Source organism: Macaca nemestrina, chromosome 7 (assembly GCF_043159975.1).
Source record: "Macaca nemestrina isolate mMacNem1 chromosome 7, mMacNem.hap1, whole genome shotgun sequence".
NCBI classification, from domain to species: Eukaryota; Metazoa; Chordata; class Mammalia; order Primates; family Cercopithecidae; genus Macaca; species Macaca nemestrina.
The window spans coordinates 84,290,739-84,309,430 of record NC_092131.1 but is presented as its reverse complement, the minus strand read 5'-3'; the positions used below and the strand labels follow the sequence as shown (position 1 = coordinate 84,309,430).

At 43.2% G+C, this 18,692-nt stretch overlaps 1 long non-coding RNA gene across 1 annotated transcript; it reads right to left on the bottom strand.

The window, feature by feature from the left end:
- Positions 1-9,366: 9,366 nt before the first annotated feature.
- On the bottom strand, positions 9,367-18,289 carry LOC105477846 (uncharacterized). Its single transcript, XR_984954.2, has 2 exons — positions 13,097-18,289; positions 9,367-11,943 (listed from the first exon to the last, which is right to left on the bottom strand). It is a non-coding gene; the product is annotated as an uncharacterized lncRNA (long non-coding RNA).
- Positions 18,290-18,692: the final 403 nt, after the last annotated feature.

Genomic DNA, 18,692 nt, shown 5'->3' with positions numbered 1-18,692 from the left:
CCTAGTTATCTTGAGATCCAACCGTGCTGTTGCATATATCAATATTTCATTCCATTTTGTTGCTGAGTAGTATTCCATTGCTTAGATATACTTTAAGCACTCACTTGTTAGTAGACTTTTGGATTATTTCCATTTTTTGGCTTTTTAAAATAAAGCTGCTACAAACATTCATGTAAAAGTCCTCATATGCTTTTGATTTTCTTGGATAAATACCTATGAATGGAATGGTTAGATTGCATGGTCGACGTGTATTTTACTTTTTAAGAAACTGTCAAACTGTTTTCCAAAGTGGTTGTACCATTTTACACTCCCAGCAGCCACCATATCTTGTTTTTGTGTTCTTCAAATTATTTAAGTTTTTTGTTAATTGATGCTCATCTCCATTCCTAAATAAGGTAAATAAATGCAGTATTACTTTTTGTTTGTCTGTTTGCTTCTGGTTTTGCTTTTGGGTTTTTTGTTTTGTTTTGTTTTTGAGAGGAAGTCTCACTCTGTCGCCCAGGCTGGAGTGCAGTGGCACGATCTCTGCTCACTGCAAGCTCCACCTCCTGGGTTCACATCATTCTCCTGCCTCAGCCTCCCCAGTAGCTGGGACTACAGGCGCCCACCACCACATCTGGCTAATTTTTTTTGTATTTTTAGTAGAGATGGGGTTTCACCATGTTAGCCAGGACGGTCTCAATCTCCTGACCTCGTGATCCGCCTGCCTCAGCCTCCCAAAGTGCTGTAATTACAGGCGTGAGCCATCGCACCGGGCTGTATTACTTTAATAGTAATACTTTAAAACAACAGAGAAAAAATTGAGTATTCAGATGGAGGAGATAGGGATAGAAAGAAAAAATGGTAGACACGGAGAAGAAATTGGAGGAGAGGAGTGGGACAAAGGAGAATAAGAGAACAAAAAAAAAAGAGAGAAAAAGTGAGAGAGAAACACAACAAAGTACTATCAATTAGAATCCCCACAAGAACCTGATGGCTTGTGCAAACAGGCTAGTTGAGGAATTTTTAATAAAGGGACTATTACCAATATGTAGGAAGAACTTATGAAACCAACAATGGGTCATGCAGTTCCTTGGTTACCATCTCTAAGCGTGAAGGCTGTCAGGGAAGGGAGATTCTGGGCACCCTGAGAGAGCAGCTACAGGAAAGGACCACCCATCAGAAGTGGGAGGAGCTAACCCTCTTGAACTGGGAGTGAGCTGCAGTAATAAACTCCCCACCTCACTCTGCACCCCACTTCCCAGTGCCTGCTGATGACTTCCTTTACCCAAACCCAGCTAGAAGCCAGAAAGCATGAGTCTGTTGATGATGTTCATTTGGGCCAGCCTCCCTCCTTGGTCTGGAGTGGACAGGTAAAATGTGGCTCTAGAAAGGCAAAGAGAAGACACCTAGTACAGGAACCAACAGAGGAAAGGGACAAGGAGCTGAACTGCTTTACCATCTTCCTCCATTAGTGACATGAAAAGATTGACAAAACAACATGTAAGGATTGAGAAACATGCCTGGGGGCGCAGTGCCTTGTGATGCACAGGGCTGCTTACTCTGTGTGCCAGAATTCTGACCACGTTTGTCAGCGTGGGCCATTCCATTTTGAGATCCGTTTTGAAAGGTTATTAACTTGGGCTTTACAAACAAAAAAGTCTGATTGTATCCTCCTTAGAAAGGGAAACCCTCTTCTAAATCATGAAACACAGTGTCGTGGCTTTGTGTGAAGTGTGGACTGTGGAAGCAGGGTCTACAGCAAGAAGGCCCGGGACTCATGACACTGGAGAGGCTTTATGGGGAAGACAAAAAATGTCCTTAAACCTCAGAGGAGAGGCACACATTTTAGAAGGACGGGTCATCTTGTTGGGTATTTATTCTTCCAATTTATCAGATGACCTGCTTGTCTGGGGATTAATCATCTCCATTTTATCCCTTTTAACACAAGGACTGCAGACAAAAAACAAGATGATCAAAGGCAGAATTCAAGCACCTGTCAGATCCACAGGAAGAGCTGAAAACTTTCTTTCTCTGCAACCTTTTTGTTTTTTATGTTTTATTTTATTTATTCATTTATAAGGCAGGGTCTGGCTCTGTCACCCAGGCTGGGGTGCAGTGGTGCAATCTCAGTTCACTGCACCCTCCACCTCCCAAGCTCAAGTGATCCTCCCACCTCAGCCTCCTGAGTAACTGGGCCTACAGGTGCACGCCAACACTCCCAGCTAATTTTTGTATTTTTGGTAGAGATGGGGTTTTTCCAAGTTGCCCAGGGTGGTCTCTAACTTCTAGGCTCAAGGGATCCACCCATCTCGACCTCCCAAAGTGTTGGGATTACAAGTGTGAGCCACTGCACCCGGCCCTTTTTTATTTTTTAATCTCATAAAACTCTAAAATTTATCTCCTTTAAATTATATCTACATTTCATCTTTTATGAATCTTTGTGATGACCATAAACAAGCCATTCATAATAAGATTTTTTAATTTTATTGTTTTATAAATTTTTAATTTTTGTTTTATTATTTATTTTTTTTATTTTTTTTATTTTTTTGAGATGGAGTCTCACTCTGTCGCCCAGGCTGGAGTGCAGTGGCGTGATCTCAGCTCACTGCAAGCTCCGCCTCTGGGGTTCATGCCAGTCTCCTGCCTCAACCTCCTGAGTAGCTGGGACTACAGGCTCCCGCCACCACGCCCAGCTAATTTTTTGTATTTTTAGTAGAGACAGGGTTTCACCATGTTAGCCAGGATGGTCTTGATCTCCCAACCTCATGATCCACCCACCTCAGCCTCCCAAAGTGCTGGGACTACAGGCGTGAGCCACCGCGCCCGGCCAAATTTTTTTTTTAATTTAATACTTCTATAGAGACAGGGTCTCCCTATGTTGTCTAGGCGGGTCTCAAACTCCTGGGCTCAAGTAATCCTCTTGCCTTGACCTCCCAAAGTGCTGGAATTATAGGCATGAGCCACCATGCCCAGCCAACAAGATATTTTCAGAACACCTTCTTATCTCAGGTGGGAATACCGAGGTGTTTTTTTCTCATCTATTCTATGAACATATCGGTGGCAAATATGAATACATTTTCCAGCCATTTTTTACAACATGGACACTGAAGGGAAACCTAGAGGGTTGGTAGTAATTTTAACATCTGAATATGCAGTCAAATTCCCTTTAATTGGCGCTTTTTGTGATCTGGGTTCCTGGTTCTCTTTGTTCAGAACATCTGAAGGGGAAAGTTGAGAAAAGTCGAGTTTACTGCTATTAATGGCTTCTCCCAGTTTCTGCAGTCCAAGAATCAAATGAGGTGTTATGATATGAATAGGGCAAATAGCTTGCTATGGTTCCAAACACTTTGATAAGTGGAAAGATAGCCAACACAATTTCCTATTCACAAATGTGAGCCAGTTCACAAATGTGAGCCAATTCAGGGTAGAGTGGAAAGAACAGCTAGATATGATGAGGTCAGGAGTTTGGCATTCTAATTCCAGTTATGCTGCTAACTAGCTGTATGTTCTCGAGTAACATTAACTTAATTCCTCTGTGTCTGTTTCCTATATCCTTCCAGCATAATTATTATACTTACCAAGACCAATACACCTGAAAGTAGGCATCAAGTCATTTAACAGAAACAACCTTACGGGCAGGTACTGCCCAGGAGAGGCTTAATGGTGTTAAACAGGAAAAATGAAGGTAAGGAATGACCTAGAACAACACAGCGTTAAAAGACCAAGCTAGGATATGGCACAAAGAAAGCAGGCTTTTTAAAAAGGCTCAAAGCAGAGCAGCAGCAAAGGTAGAATCCCCATACCACGGAGAGCCAGAAGCCTTCCCCAGATTAGTAACTTAGCAGCAGGGGTTTTGTAAAACACATTAGAGTCTCCTCAGGATTACAACTGATTAAGACTCTGGAGGGGCAGACTTTGAGCAAGTGCATAAGCAAAGGCCCTGATTTCAGATAGAGCCCTGTACAGAATGACATGGGGCAAAAATAATGAGAGACACCAAGAATAAAAATAAGCAGAACATGAAAACACAAGAACAAGGGAAGTCCAGGCAGAGCAAACAGTATTCTCTCAGCCCTGGGCAAGGGTTTTTGCCAATTCTCTGGGGGTGAATTAGAACCACTTCATTAATTCATTCAACAAAGGTATGTGGAGCATCCTCTCTGTACTAGGAACTTACCAGTTTGGGGGCAGGGATACAACCATGAGCACAAACAGCTCACCTTGGAGCTTACAGCTAATAGGGAAGACAGATCAAGGACCATGAAGGAAAGCAGCCAAAGTGCTGTAGGAACACATAGACCAAGAGGCTGGGGAGACGACAGATCCGAGCACAGAACAACAAGGGGAGAGGCCCAGACAAGACAGCAAGTGCATTCAAGAAACTGAAGGGCCAGCCCATGAGAGCAAGGAGCAAGAGCTGTGTCAGATGAGGTCAGACAGGACAGGAGCTAGGCCATGCAGGACCCAGGAGGCCTGGTTAGGGATTTTACTCTTTGTCCTAAGAATAGTGGGAGGCCACTGAAGGGTTTCAAGCACACGTGTTTTGGTAAGATCACCCTGGCCCATTTGGAAAACAAATCTGAACCCCTGTACATCATTTAAAGTTCATTCTCTGAAAGCAGGACCACATTACCTGTGTTCCTGTGGTGGTGTTTAATAAAGAATTTGTCTAGTCTTAGTCCAGGGTTCCTGGCATGGAGTTTCTACAACCCTTGGAATATCCCAAGTGATGGAAGTGTCTTCATTATTCATGAGCCAAGTGAGTTCATGCTAATGAGGAAACTCATGGTGGCCCCCTAGATAGCTTCAGGATGGGGCTGTTCACCAGAAAGACTCAGCAGAAAGACCAACCACATGATTAGAGGGTTGGGACTCTGAGAAATGTGATGTCAGCTCAGTCTGACCTCTGGAGAGCAAAGGAGGGTGGAGATTGACTTCAATCAGTTGGCCACTGATTTAATGAACTATGACTACATAATGAAACCCCAATAAAAACTCTGGACACCAAAGCTTAGTGTAGCTTCCTGGCTGGTGAACACATTGATGTGTCAGGAGGGTGACAGCACCCTGATTCCACAGGAGAAGGCACAGAAGCTCCACACTCTGGACTCTCCCAGAACTCACCCTGTGTATCCCTTCCTTTGGCTACCCCTGATCTGCATCCTTTATAATAAAATTGTAATTATTTTTTTAAAAAGTGTTTTCTCAAGCTCTGTGAGACATACTAGTGAATTTTTTAACCTGAGGGGTTTGTGAGAACTCCTAAATTTGTAGCCACTTGGTCAAAAGTGCAGGTGGCTTAAGGACCTCTGAATTGCAGCTGGCAACTAAAGTGAAGGAAGTCTTATGGAGAACTGAGCCTGTAACTGATGGGGTCTGCACTAGCTCCAGAAGGTTACCACCAGAATTGTAGTATGCCAGGTGGTGTCAGACCAGCTGGGGTTGAAACAGAATGCATGCTAAATTTTATTGCAGTCATTCTTAATTTCGAATCCAAGAATCCTTTGTTTAAGGAAGAAACAAACAAACAAACAAAATCCTTGTCCCAAAACTAAGAAATGGGAAGATTTATCTAAATTTGAGAAAAACCACTGGCTTTGGACAGCTCAAAACTCATACCTTGTTGCCTAGCACCCAGAGGTGAGCCCCCAGTGGACTCAATACCATTGATGCTTTCTTGTTACCAGCCCTAACATAACTTGGGGGGGTAAAATCTTGTTATTCCCACACTTCAGCCTCTTGTCATTTGTTTTTGAGAAGTGTTTTCCCATGACCTGAGTGTGCACCCCTGCCACCTCAGACTATCCTGCCATGGGCTCCCCTCCCAACAGCTGATGTGGACTCCATGTTTTGGTAACCTTTGAAATGGAACTCTAAACTTTCGTACTTTTTAAAAACTAGCTGCCTACATAAGCATCATTTGTCAACTCCAGAATTCCTCATTTTCATACCCTTTCTGGATGAGCAGACTCATTAGTTATCTTCTTAACAAATTAACAAGCATTGAATTGGGCTTGAGAGCAATTCATCTAAAAATTTTTATTGAACGTTTCCTAGGAATGACTATAGTAAAAATTCAAATTAGTAGTGGTCAGGTCCCAAAACCAGGGAATAAAATATCTCTTACAGAATGGGGTCTTAATAAGGCATTTCAGTCCAGATAGATTATATTAATAGGTTATATACTTGACATGCCCAAGCAAGGCACATTAATTAGCAAGATACTGGTATTTATAATTAACACATCATTTTAAAAATTCTGTCATGAATGACCTTTAGGTCTTTATAATCGTTTGTATTATAAATTTGTTTATCAAATTTTTCCTAATTTGAAGTAGCATCTCATTATAAGTGATTCTCAGTAATGCTTCTCTTCCATGTTGTCCACAGTGGTGATGCTTCTCGTCCCAGTAGTAATCCGTGTCATAATCATTGTCCAGAAGGAAAACACCCAGTTGTTCATTCTCTTTATCACAGATGGAGCTGGAAGAACACAACCAACCTTGGAGCAATTCCGTTTTTTTCCCACCCCTTTACGGCAAATGCCATTTTACCACTTTCCTCTCCCCTCACGTCCTTGGATATTCCAATCATTCCTTCCAGAAAAACACATACCAAAAAAGTGGCTTTTAATGTTTAGAAGTTGGAGATAGAAAGGAATGAGCTAGCTAGTATTGTCTTCCTTGTCCTATTGGGTGTAGAGCTCTTACTAACTCACTTCACAGTCTCCAGGTTTCCTTCTGATTCATCTCCAGGGTCTACACCCTTAGTTACTGTTGTTATCTACTGGTTTTACAAGGACTATAAAGAACCACAGGGCAGAAAAAGTAGTTAGTGGACTCTGCCCACAGTTTCCTGGGCTAGTCTTCCCTTATTTTATGCCACCAAAACTAAGACTAAGCTTAACTACAGTTTCCTACTTTGGGTCAACTTTATCAAGATTTGTAGGGGATCACTAAAAATATGTAATTACCTATTACGTTCCTGAATATATAGAAGAGAATGATAATACTCTCTACTTCAGAGTAGAAGAAAGTATAAGGCATATAAAAAATGTGTGTGTGTATATATGCACACACACTCTGTATTTATATTTTGGCTCTGTTTTGTTTCTATGTGACTTGTGATTCTGTACTTCCTCACATAGCTTTTCACTTTTTTCAAAACATTTTCCCTTAGAGATGATGTTCAGAGATACTTTCAGGTATCCCTGATGCAGGTAGCAGTTACCAGCATCGAGTGTATCCTGACTAATTAGAAAGTCAAAGTGCTTTAGGCTGGGCACAGTAGCCCACACCTATAATCCCAGCATTTTGAGAGGCAGAGGTGGACAGATGGCTTTGAGCTCAGGAACTTGAGACCAGCCTGGGCAACATAGTGAGACCACGCCCCCCACCATCTCCACAAAAAAATGTAAAAAGTAGCTGGGTGTGGTGGCACACACCTGTAGTCTCAGCTACTCGAGAGGCTGAGGTGGGGGGATGGCTTGAGTCCTGGAAAGTGGAGGTTGCAGTGAGCCAAGATCATGCCACAGCACTCCAGTGTGGGTGCTCAAAAAAATAATAATAATAAAACAACAACAAAAAATCTGGTAATGTCATTGATGAGGCTTTTGTTATTTTTTAATACTTGACTACATGACGAAGCCAGCTAAGATTTTTAAGTGTTATTTTCATTCCCCCATAAGAGATAAAACCTTCTTGGTCACAGCAAGAACCCTGATGACTATTTCACCTCTCTTTTTGCAGGAATTTCACCTCAAACACACACATAGAAAAATCTACTTCAAACAAACCTCTATCATTAACTTAAAAAAAAATCCATAAACTCAGCAGAAGAGGGCCTTTCTGCACACCACGACAGAGAAAAATACACCACTATTATTCAAGAGACCTGGGGAGAAAGATTTAAATTTTTTTCCCCTTGAAAATAATAAGAAAAGCAAATAGCAGTCTTTTAGATTCTGTGAATAAGGCAATATAGCTGAAATTTATTATACAAGATCTTCATAAAATCTTTGTGCTACTTTAAATTTCATTTTAGAGCTTTGTTAAATCTGATTGCAGAAATAATTAAAACACATGCGTTATGAGATGAAACAATAAATTTTCCTCTGCTACCCGATATGAACTTCTCATCCACAGAAATCAGTTGTTATTTCCCCAGGATCGAAAACAAGATTGCACAGGTGTTTGTGTAAAGGGCGCAGGGTAGACACCAACCAGCGTCATTTGGTGCAGCTGGAACTCATGAGAGCAGGATCAGCCCAGCCAGGTCCCTGCCCTCCCAGCCTCCTGTTGAAAGGTGTGCTTGGGCCAAATGGATAAATGTGCCATGGGGATGCCAGCAGGGAAACTCCACCCCTTGATATTCTTCCATTCAATGAGGTATGTATAAAGGTAGTCTTGCGTGGGGGAATAAACATGTTAGATAACACACCAAGCAGTTTCAATCTTAGGTGCCTACTGTGTAGGGAAATTCTCTCAGACGTCACCACATCCAGAACTTGGAGACTTTGGGAGCCCTCCGTCCTGTGGGACATTGAGTCTGAGAGCTGGCTCATTTTCAGGCAACTGAGAGGCCCCAGGTCCAGGGTCAGATGGTACTGCTTGTCTCCACAACTTCCAGCAGTATAGAGTTGGGGATATACACACAACATACACAAGTATATAGCTGTGTGTTTGTAACATTTGAATTTAGACAAATTTCCTTATACATGCCTTTTCAAACATGTCTCATAACATATGTAACCAAAAATATATGGGTGAAAACTGTTCACATGATTTTTTTTTTCAGATCCCACCTTGAAACTGCCATTATTGGTCCCTTCAAAAATTCAAGAGAGCTCATCGGAAGTGTTAGCAATGACAGCCTTGCTTACAGGCAAATTATTAAGAGAAAAAACTCATTGACATCCACTAGGTACTTCACATTGTGTTGTTGTCCTAAACTTAAGCACACTGGTCTTCCTCCTGTTTTCCTTTCATTTTTAGTAGTTTTGCCATCACCCTAGCTAAAAAGATAAAGTCATCTTTGCTGTGACCTTCCCCAGTACCTCCTGCTGCCTCTCTCCACACCCTCATTGCTCCCACCTGGGCTAATGCAACAGGCCCTGGGTGGTCTCCCTGATGCCCATCTGGCCTCCATAGTCTCCGGCATTGTCTTTCACTCATTTCACAAATGCTCATTGATTTCTTGCTCTGAGTCAAAAGATGGGTGACTTACTGAAGTCACAAGGATGAACAAGACCCCCCTGCCAACCTCACTGTCAAGGATCTCGAAATCTAAAACACAAATTCCATTTTGTCACTCACCTGCCTAAAATTCTCCAGGGAACCACTGTGGCCTATAGGATGAAATCAGAATGTATTAGCACAGTACAAACTGTTGTTGCCCATACTCATGGGATCTGGCCCCAATCGGCTCTGTCTCATCTCCCACCATTCTGCCCCATGTGCCCAGGTTGCAGCCACCCCAGCTACCTATAGCCTGTTCACCCTTCCAAGACTCAAGCAAACCACGCCCTCTACCTGGAACGCCCTCCCTCTAGCAAACTTCTAGGCAGCAGCACCCTGAGCAGGCTCACAGAGTCTACCGTGGATGAATCAGAATGCCAAGTCAGCGATTTTCCATAAACCCCACAAACGTGTGTACAGCACCTACCAGGCCAGGCACCGAGGGCCCTTACATGATTTATCATTATTCCTCACAAGGAACAGGAAGCTACTCTTAGTATCTCATTTGACAGATGAGGAAACTGATACAAAGAAGGTCACATAATTTGCCCAAGGTCACCAATAGGAAGTGGCAGAGCCAGAATCTCAACCTGGTTCCAAAATCAGTGCTTCTAACTACTTTGGCCTACAATGAGAATTTTTGGAGGACAGAAAGTTCTATCCCTGAGGGTCAGGCTACATGGGAAGCCAAATAATGCCATGAGAGGTTACATGGTAAGCATGCAATTGGAAAAGGGTTACGGTAACTCAAGTGCTTGATGGGGTCAAGGTAGCCTAATACATCCTTTTCCACAGAAACACGATGCCTGTTTCTAGACCCAGAGACACCATGGCTTTGGGCTGGGCACCTCACCAGAGCAGGGCATAGACTAGCATGTACGCCTGCCTCTCCTCCTCCTGGGGTCTGTGGGTCTTTAGTCCTTGCTCTAATTAACAAAATACCTTCATTCAGGCCTGAGAGTCAATCCAGCTCCTTAATGTGACTGGGTTCCTCTATGCTCTGATGAGTTATGCTGGTTTTACAGTTTATAGCTCAGACAGCGCTTATCTCTGCTATTTCTTGCAGATGTTTTCACTCTTGCCTCCTTGTTCTGCCTCCACAAGGTGGCTAATATAACCCATTTTGAGGATGACAAAATGGTGAGGAAGGTCACAGAGCTGGTTCTCAAAGTGGAACTTGAACCTTGGCCTTCTGACTGCCGATACTGTTCTTTCCATCCTACTCATTGTTTAAGAGAAGAAGCCTTTAAGATCTGCAGCTAACCCAACCCCACTGGCTCCACAGCCTTGAGACCAGCCTGTGCGTCTGCTTCCTCCCCAGCTCACACTGGTCTCGGCAGCCATCCCAGGAGGCACCCTGGCTCCACACTTCCCTGGTGCCCCAACTTTATGCACCCAGCATGTCCAGTCACAGCAGCCATCCACTGCACGGGCCATACCTCAGTGTCTGTCCACACTACAGCACAGTGAGTAGTCCTGGTCTCCCTTGGCTCCACCCTGTGGCCCCTCTCCTTGCCATCCACGGACACTTTTCATCTGCCATCTGTGCCACCATCTCCGCTCATCTTCTGCATTGCAGTTTTCTGCTCCCTTGGCCACAGCCCCAAGATTCTACCTGGTCTCCACTGCTTCATGTGGACTCCTAGGCAGGCTCACTCCCACCTGTTGTTCTCTTTGTAGCCTTGGCATTGTCTCCACTCTCTGCCTTTCCATGTATATGGTGCAGTAACTAAATGTTTTGCATTTTCCAACACCTCACTGACTTCAACTCTTCTGTCCCATCAGACCACTGGGGAAATTTTTCAGATCAGAAATATGTAGATTTATTGAGCCTAGACATCATGTTTTCATTGGCACCACACGCAAGGAATACAAAATCCAAAAGGCACCAACGAATATAGCACATATAGCGAAATTAAGTCACTTCCTAGCCCTCTTTCCCAGGCCCGCAAGCCCCGCTTCCCCTACTCAGGGGCAGCGACTGTAAGCAGTTTCTTATGCTTCCAGACGTAGTCCATGAACCTCTGACTTGGGTGGGATCGGGCAGTGTTTCAACTGGGCAATGAAACAATGCTGTGTTTTAGCAGCAGCACTGGCAACTTTCTAACCATTTGTGAATGTAATAGTGTGTATAAACTTTTTAAAATTCAGCTTCGATTCCACCACCCTAAATTAACTCACATCATTTCTCTAAATTGCATCCCAATTTTTAATCTACATACACACATTTTTCATTGTTTTAATCATACTATGGTTAAAAATTTAGTTCTACTTCCATTGCTAATTTCATACACATATTTCATCTTCATTATTTTTAACAGCTATATAATACTCATTTGGGGTAAAACTCAGTTCTTCCGTTTTTTATTCCAAGTTTTCGCAATTGTAAATATCAGGATAACAATCTACAATTTTTTCTTCTTTGAATTATTGCTTTCGGACAAGTTCCCAGAGTGGAAGTATTGAATCTAAGGAATGTTTCATGTCACATTTAGCCAAATAACTCTCTTAGAAAGATGAGAGCAGTTGGTAATTCCTCATACAGGTATAAGGACACATCTTACTTTTGTTCCATCAAATACAATAATTATACTTATCAACAAAAAATGCTTCCTCATAATGTTCTCTTTATGTATGTCTGTAATAAATAAATAACTCAGGTCAATGTCTTCTCTTTAGGTTTCTGTGTTTAATGCAGACTTCTGTTAGAAGCAGTCCTGACAGCCTGTTGGAATAAGGTGAGTGAGTGACTGGTTGGATTTCTAGGACCTCAAAGAGCTTTTAGTTCTCTGTTGCGCCCCACATGAAAGGCAGTTTGGCAAGGTCAAGTATGGTGGGGATGCATTCTCTCTCTCTCTCATCCTTGGTAACATCGTTTCATACCCACTGAGCTCTCTTTACATTACTAGAAAATCCAACCGTGTTTCCAATGTATATTCTTTTAAGAGTGATCTTCTCTTTTTGCGTGTCATCAAAGATGTATTTCCCTTATTATTTAAAATACGTATAAGACCCCTCCCACTTTGGAAAGCAGGACCTGGACTTGAACTTGGGCTCTTCACTTACTAGTTATATGCCTTGGGCAAATCACTCAGCTTCTTGGAGGTTAATCCCTATCTGTAAGACGAGAGATTAATAATATCTGTCTACCTCACATTGTTGTTGTAAAAGTCAAATGAAAAGATGTATAAGTGTGAGAACTGTTTCCTAAATGTTCATAACTGTTCTGTTAGACCATGTGACTCTTCTCTATTTCAAGTCTAATCTCTTATTGATTCTGGAATAAAGTATTCCTGCATCTTTAGTTATTGATTTAGGACCTTTTCTTTGTTTGGCTTACTCAGGAAGTCTAACTATTCAGAAATTGCAATATTCAGATCTATTCCCCAGATCTGCCCTCCTGAAGTGTTTCGTTTCTTAATTTAGTTTCTTTAAATTCTGGATCTATTGCTCAGGTTTCTTTACTGATTTAAGTGCCATTTCTGCTTTGTGCAGTTTAAACATGATTTTCAATGTGTCTTTTACAATAATCATTACCTTCATTCTTTTTTATTCTGACTTTCACTAGTGAGGATGTAATGTCCCCTTTATTTCTTTGAAAAGAGGCTCCAGCCATTTTCTGAATTCTGTGTATGGTTCCCTGTGGTTGTTTCTTTCTTTAGGATTAATTAAAATAAAGTTTTTTGTGTGGGCTCATTGAGTGTTTTTTGAAACTTTTTAAGGAAACCCACACTGATTTTTTTTTTCAGTTTAGTGCATTCTCCCTTAAGTTACTTCAGTGACTGGTCTTTGCTGTACTGCTGAAAATTATTTAGTAACATTTTAAAATTAATTTTAAGAGAATTTGCAATTAGGAGTTTGACTGGTTTTCTACTCACTCCAATATTTTCCTGGATAATTTTTCTACCATGTCAGGCCTTTCTATCTTCTGATTCAATGGAATCTGGAAAGAATCCAAAGACCAATGATGGGATTAGGACAAGAAAGCCAAGTACTTTCAACAGAAAACTGAAAAATGCCTTTTTGTGCTTTGTTGCTGCTGTTAAGGCTCAGGCTGAGTCTAAGAACAGAGAAGAAAGATTGGAATGCTGAAATAAAATCTTACTAAAAACACTTTAATAACCTTACATATTAGCTGCATTCCTAAAGGCTCTGAACCTTCCAGGTATCTCGCAAGCAGCAAAGGCCACAGTCATTTCTTTAGCTATAAATGAAGGGATGCTAAATTATTTCCAAGGTCACTTTTCCATCTCTGAATTTCTACAACATTAAATAATATTTAAGCTGCGAGTTCAGGCATGAATTAATGTAACCAGAATTATTCCCACTTCTTGCTACCCTGCCCACAAAAGGCACACACACACACCCCCACTTTGATTTCCCGATTTTTAAATTTTTCAAATCAATTGTTATTAAACACAAAATGAAGCTGTGAGAGAGAAAATGAGGGAACCGAATACAAAATTCCTCCCTTCCGGAATCAGGGCAGCCTCTGCACCCCCAGATCTGCTCCAACACATGAGGTACTTAAGAGGAGACCCCTCAAGGCAGCACCCTGCCACGGCATGGGTGAGCCACCAAATCTCAGCCGTTTGGACTGTGAGGGGAGGCCCCGAAGCCCTCTGGTGGACAAAGGTGGCATTACAGCCTTCTCTGTCTCCAAAAGGTCACAGCCCATCTGAGATGGAAGCCTCCCAGGGTTCTGATCTGCAAGCGTGACCTGAAATCCTAACCAAGGGCCAACCTGCCCAGGACAGGCTGGATCTTTGCCTCAGAAATGGTGCTTTTGTCATTTTGAGAAACATTATCCCTACAGATTTCAGACTGGAAACTCAAGAAGGCTATGGTGGATTTCAAATAGAGTACTGTTAAGTGGCCTACATTTTTACTAGTATTGTGGGCACTCCTACCAGAAGAAAAAAATTTTAATTCCATATAATTCAGAATGAAGTTAACCAGAATAAAGTTGTTCCCCACTCCTTTCTTGTGTCCTTCCAGCCCTCAGGGTGGTAGCAGCTTCTGCTGCCACTAATATGTGCTTGTTTAACCAGCCCGTTTGGCTTCTCAGCCCAGTCCATCGTGTAACCAATTTCCTGTTTTAAATTCCCTGTTTGAAATGCCTACAATGATTTTATTGTGCTTGGCAACAGGAATATGGCAGTGAGCAAAACAGACTTCGTTCCAGATCTTATGGAGCTCATAGTCTAGCCCAGGAAAATAAATACTAAATAAGCACTCATTCATTTAATAATTATTTCAAAACGGAAGTACATGAGAATGCATAGCAGAGGAACTTAACCTGGAAGAAGGATACATTTTGTGGTGACACTAGAAGCTAGAAACTCTAGGCCAGCGGGACGTTACACAGAGACAGCCCCACAGCTATGGTGGAAGCACAGTTCTGATGTTGCCTCTCCTCCTCCCTGGATCCAGCAGGGAAGAAAGGAAGGGTCCCTAGCCAAAGGGGGAAGTGAAGGACTTCAGGCAGGATTCAGTGCACAGTAGTGACAGAGAAGCGAGGATGGAGTTCTTCTGACAGCCTGCAGGCACCCAAGAAACCTTGGCTCTGCTAGATCTGGCCAGGAAAGAAACCAGACTCTTGAAGGAATGTGTCATCCCCCTGGCAACCTCCAAGCCACAGGAGTCAGGCAATGTCCAGAGCAAGCCTGACTCAAAAAAATGCTTTCCCAAAGATTTAACTTACCATATCACAATATTTCCCCAGCATCCTCCCAACCAGCATCATATGATAGGGAACGAGGATGGGAGAACCAGTCTGCTGCTGGGCTCTCTTGTCCCAACAGGTATCTCCTCCTGTCTTGATGAGCTCAAAACATCCTTATCTTCTCTACCTGTCAATACTGATGAACACCAGATTACTCAACACCTTGACTCACCATGCCAAATCATAACAACTCTAAATTTTTATCAGGTGGGATAGGCATACTTTATTCAGCTTTGCTATTTAGATCGGGGGTCCCCAATCCCTGGGCCAAAGACCAGACAAGTCCATGACCTGTTAGGAACCAGACCACACAGCAGGAGGTGAGTGGTGGGTGAGCGAGGGAAGCTTCATCTGTATTTACAGCCACTCCCCATCACTCGCACTACCGCCTGAGCTCCACCTCCTGTCAGATCAGCAGAGGCATTAGATTCTCATAGGTGCATGAACCCTATTGTGAACTGCATATGCAAAGGATCTAGGTTGCATGTTCCTTATGAGAATCTAATGCCTGATGATCTGTCACTGTCTCCCATCACCCCCAGATGGGGCCATCTAGTTGCAGGAAAACAAGCTCAGGGGTCCCACTGATTCTACAACATGGTGAGTTGTATAATTATTTCATTATATATTATAATATAATAATATAAATAAAGTACACGATAAATGTAATGAGCTTGAATCATCCCAAAACCATCCACCCGCAAGCCCCAGAGTCCATGGAAAAACTGTCTTCTATGAAACCAGTCCCTGGTGCCAAAAGATTGGGGACTGCTGATTTAGATCCCTGTTTACAAGATCTAAAGGTTTTTGAACAGAGAACTTCTACTCCCATACCACAGAGGGAAGCCACTACTCCCCTTCCTGCCTTACAGAGTCCCCAGTAGGGAATGAGGGAGAGAGCAAAGTTTCAGAGTCTTCTCTCTCCAAGTTCACTGCCTACTGCCTATTCTAAGTTAATATTAGATGACCTAAGAATGCCTAAGCCATTATAACTCAACATACCACCCCCTACAGGGCCTTGGTCTCTCCTTTGAACGCCAATTACATTTAGTGTACACTGTCAAACTCACGACTCAAGAAGTCTTTATGGGTCAGTTGTAGCAACTGAGGCAGGCCAAGAAAAGGAGGGAGCTCTGATGTTGCTTGAGACCCTTGGACGAGGACCCAGGGCAGCCCTTCTCAATCTGGGTTCCATGAGAAAATTAAACCCTAATGCCCAAAAGCATCTATTTTATGTAATGAATTAACTTATATTTCTCCTTCTTCTAGAATGGAACTAGTTATGTCACATCCTAGGGAAACTGAGAAGACGGTCACTCAAATAATATTCTGTAGACCTTAATTCTTTCCTGGAAATCCTGTTGAGAAAGGCTGGCCTAATAGCAAAAGTAGGTTCCAGTAATACTTTTGTCACTCTCTTGAACCTGTCTAATTCAGAGGATCATACACAGATGATGACAGTCACACAAGCATCAGCACAACTAGGGAGAAATGTATATTGAAAAGACATGGATATAAAGACATAGCGAGAGAATATGGAAAAGCTACTAGGCAACCAGAAGAGCCCCAAGAAGGTCACACCCAGTCTCCTGATGGCCTTTTGTCTTCCTTCTGCATGAATGAGATTCAGTAGATGCTTATCAATTTAACAAAAGATATCTGACCCCTCCAACTAACCAGACCCATTCCATTTTAACAGAAGACAACCTAAGAAATTAAACCTATTTTTATCTAACAGGTTTGCAGGGTCCATTTTCTGGATATAACCACACAAAACCACCTTCTCCTCTCATCACCCTCACACTCTCCCCCACACCAGTCCACTGAGCCCTGTGGGAAGGAGTGAAGGGTGCAGAGGAACTATTTACCAACAGTGACTATGTTCCATGGGGTAAAGAACGAGTGGGACACTGGAGGGAAGATTCATATGATCTGCCTCGTGCTCCCAGAGTTCTGCCGACTGAGGCAAGGTTGAGCCACTCTGCAGGGAAGATGTAGTGGAAGGGTGGAAAAGAGGTGCCAATGAATCCCACTTAGTTTAGCACTTTTTTTGGCAGTTGTTTTCTAGGTGTTTCGTTGTTGTGTCCTATTTCCTCAGCTAGCTTGTAAATTCCTTGAGTGCAAAGATGAAGTTTATGCTGTAAATCTTTAATTTTCTACAGTGTTTAGCACAGGGCTTCTCCTGCAGACGCTTAATCAGCATATTGTTGATTAATTAGAATCTGCTCGTGAGGAAAACGGTGCATCCTTGCAACAATTACAGTTAAGGTTTATATGGAAGTACTGTATGAATATCATGTAGCTTAAAATATAAGGCCGGGCACGGTGGCTCACGCCTGTAATCCCAGCACTTTGGGAGGCCGAGACGGGCGGATCACAAGGTCAGGAGATCGAGACCATCCTGGCTAAGACAGTGAAACCCCGTCTCTACTAAAAATACAAAAATTAGCCGGGCGCAGTGGCGGGCGCCTGTAGTCCCAGCTACACGGGAGGCTGAGGCAGGAGAATGGCGTGAACCTGGGAGGCAGAGCTTGCGGTGAGTGGAGATCATGCCACTGCACTCCAGCCTGCGTGACAGAGCAAGACTCCGTCTCAAAAAAAAGAAAAAAAAATATTTAATACTTGTGCACTATGAGCCAAGGCTTTCCCACATATCCTGCCCTGCTATGCTTCATGGGAACCACCCACCTTGAAAACTGGACAGAAACTGAATCCTGAGCAGGAAGGGGGCCTCCTCACTGCTGGAATTTATCAGAGCTCCTCCTGGAAACAGCCCAAAAGTCTCTTTCTCATGTAACTCTTCAGGAACAGCAGGCAAACCAGAAACTGTAGATAAAACTGACCCCCCATCTCCCTTCCACCCCTGCTGCCCTCTCCAGTCAGAGGTTTGTCTCATGCTACCCTCATGTGAAAGCAACACTTTGCTGCTGAACTCTAGAGTCCCAGCAACGCTCACCTCTTGCTACTTGCAGTGAGCAATTAGCTTGCATAGCCCATCCCCTGGGCCTTCAGCTCAGCTTCAGAACCACCTCTGGTGGGGTCCTAGTGCTCCTGAAGCCTGTGAGATCTGACTGCCAGTTTCAGGCTGGGCTCACAGGGTCCTGACCCCTGGTGTGGCTCTCAGATCAGTCAGCCAGGAGCTTGGATATCAAGACTTTGGAGGGAATTTGATGCTGAAAACTGGTACCAAACTCCCTCCAAGGTCTTGATATCCAAGCTCCTGGCTGACTGGTTCAGAGACTTTAGGAATGCAGCTAAGTAACCTAAACACACATGAAATTGACTGAGTCTCAAAACCCAGTGGATTGGCCTAACGCCTGTAATCCCAGCACTTTGGGAGGCCAAGGCAGGTGGATCACTTGAGGTCAGGAGCTCGAGACCAGCCTGGCCAACATGGTGAAACCCCATCTCCACTAAAAACACAAAAATTAGCCAGGCATGGTGGTGCGCGCCTGCAATCCCAGCTACTTGGGAGGCTGAGGCAGAAGAATCTCTTGAACCCAGGAGGCAGAGGTTGCAATAAGCCGAGATTACACCAGTGCACTCCAGCCCAGGCGAAAGAGCCTGACGCCATCTCAAAAACAAAAACAAACAAACAAAAAACAGTGGATTCAGTTTCAGTGGGGAACATGCCCTTCCAGTGATGAGAAAAGGTGTTGTCCATCATCCATCCCTCCAACCTGGAGTCATAATTAGAAAGTAGCAGAGTGAACATGGAACCAGGAGAGAGAGTTGGCTGGTGCTGAAGG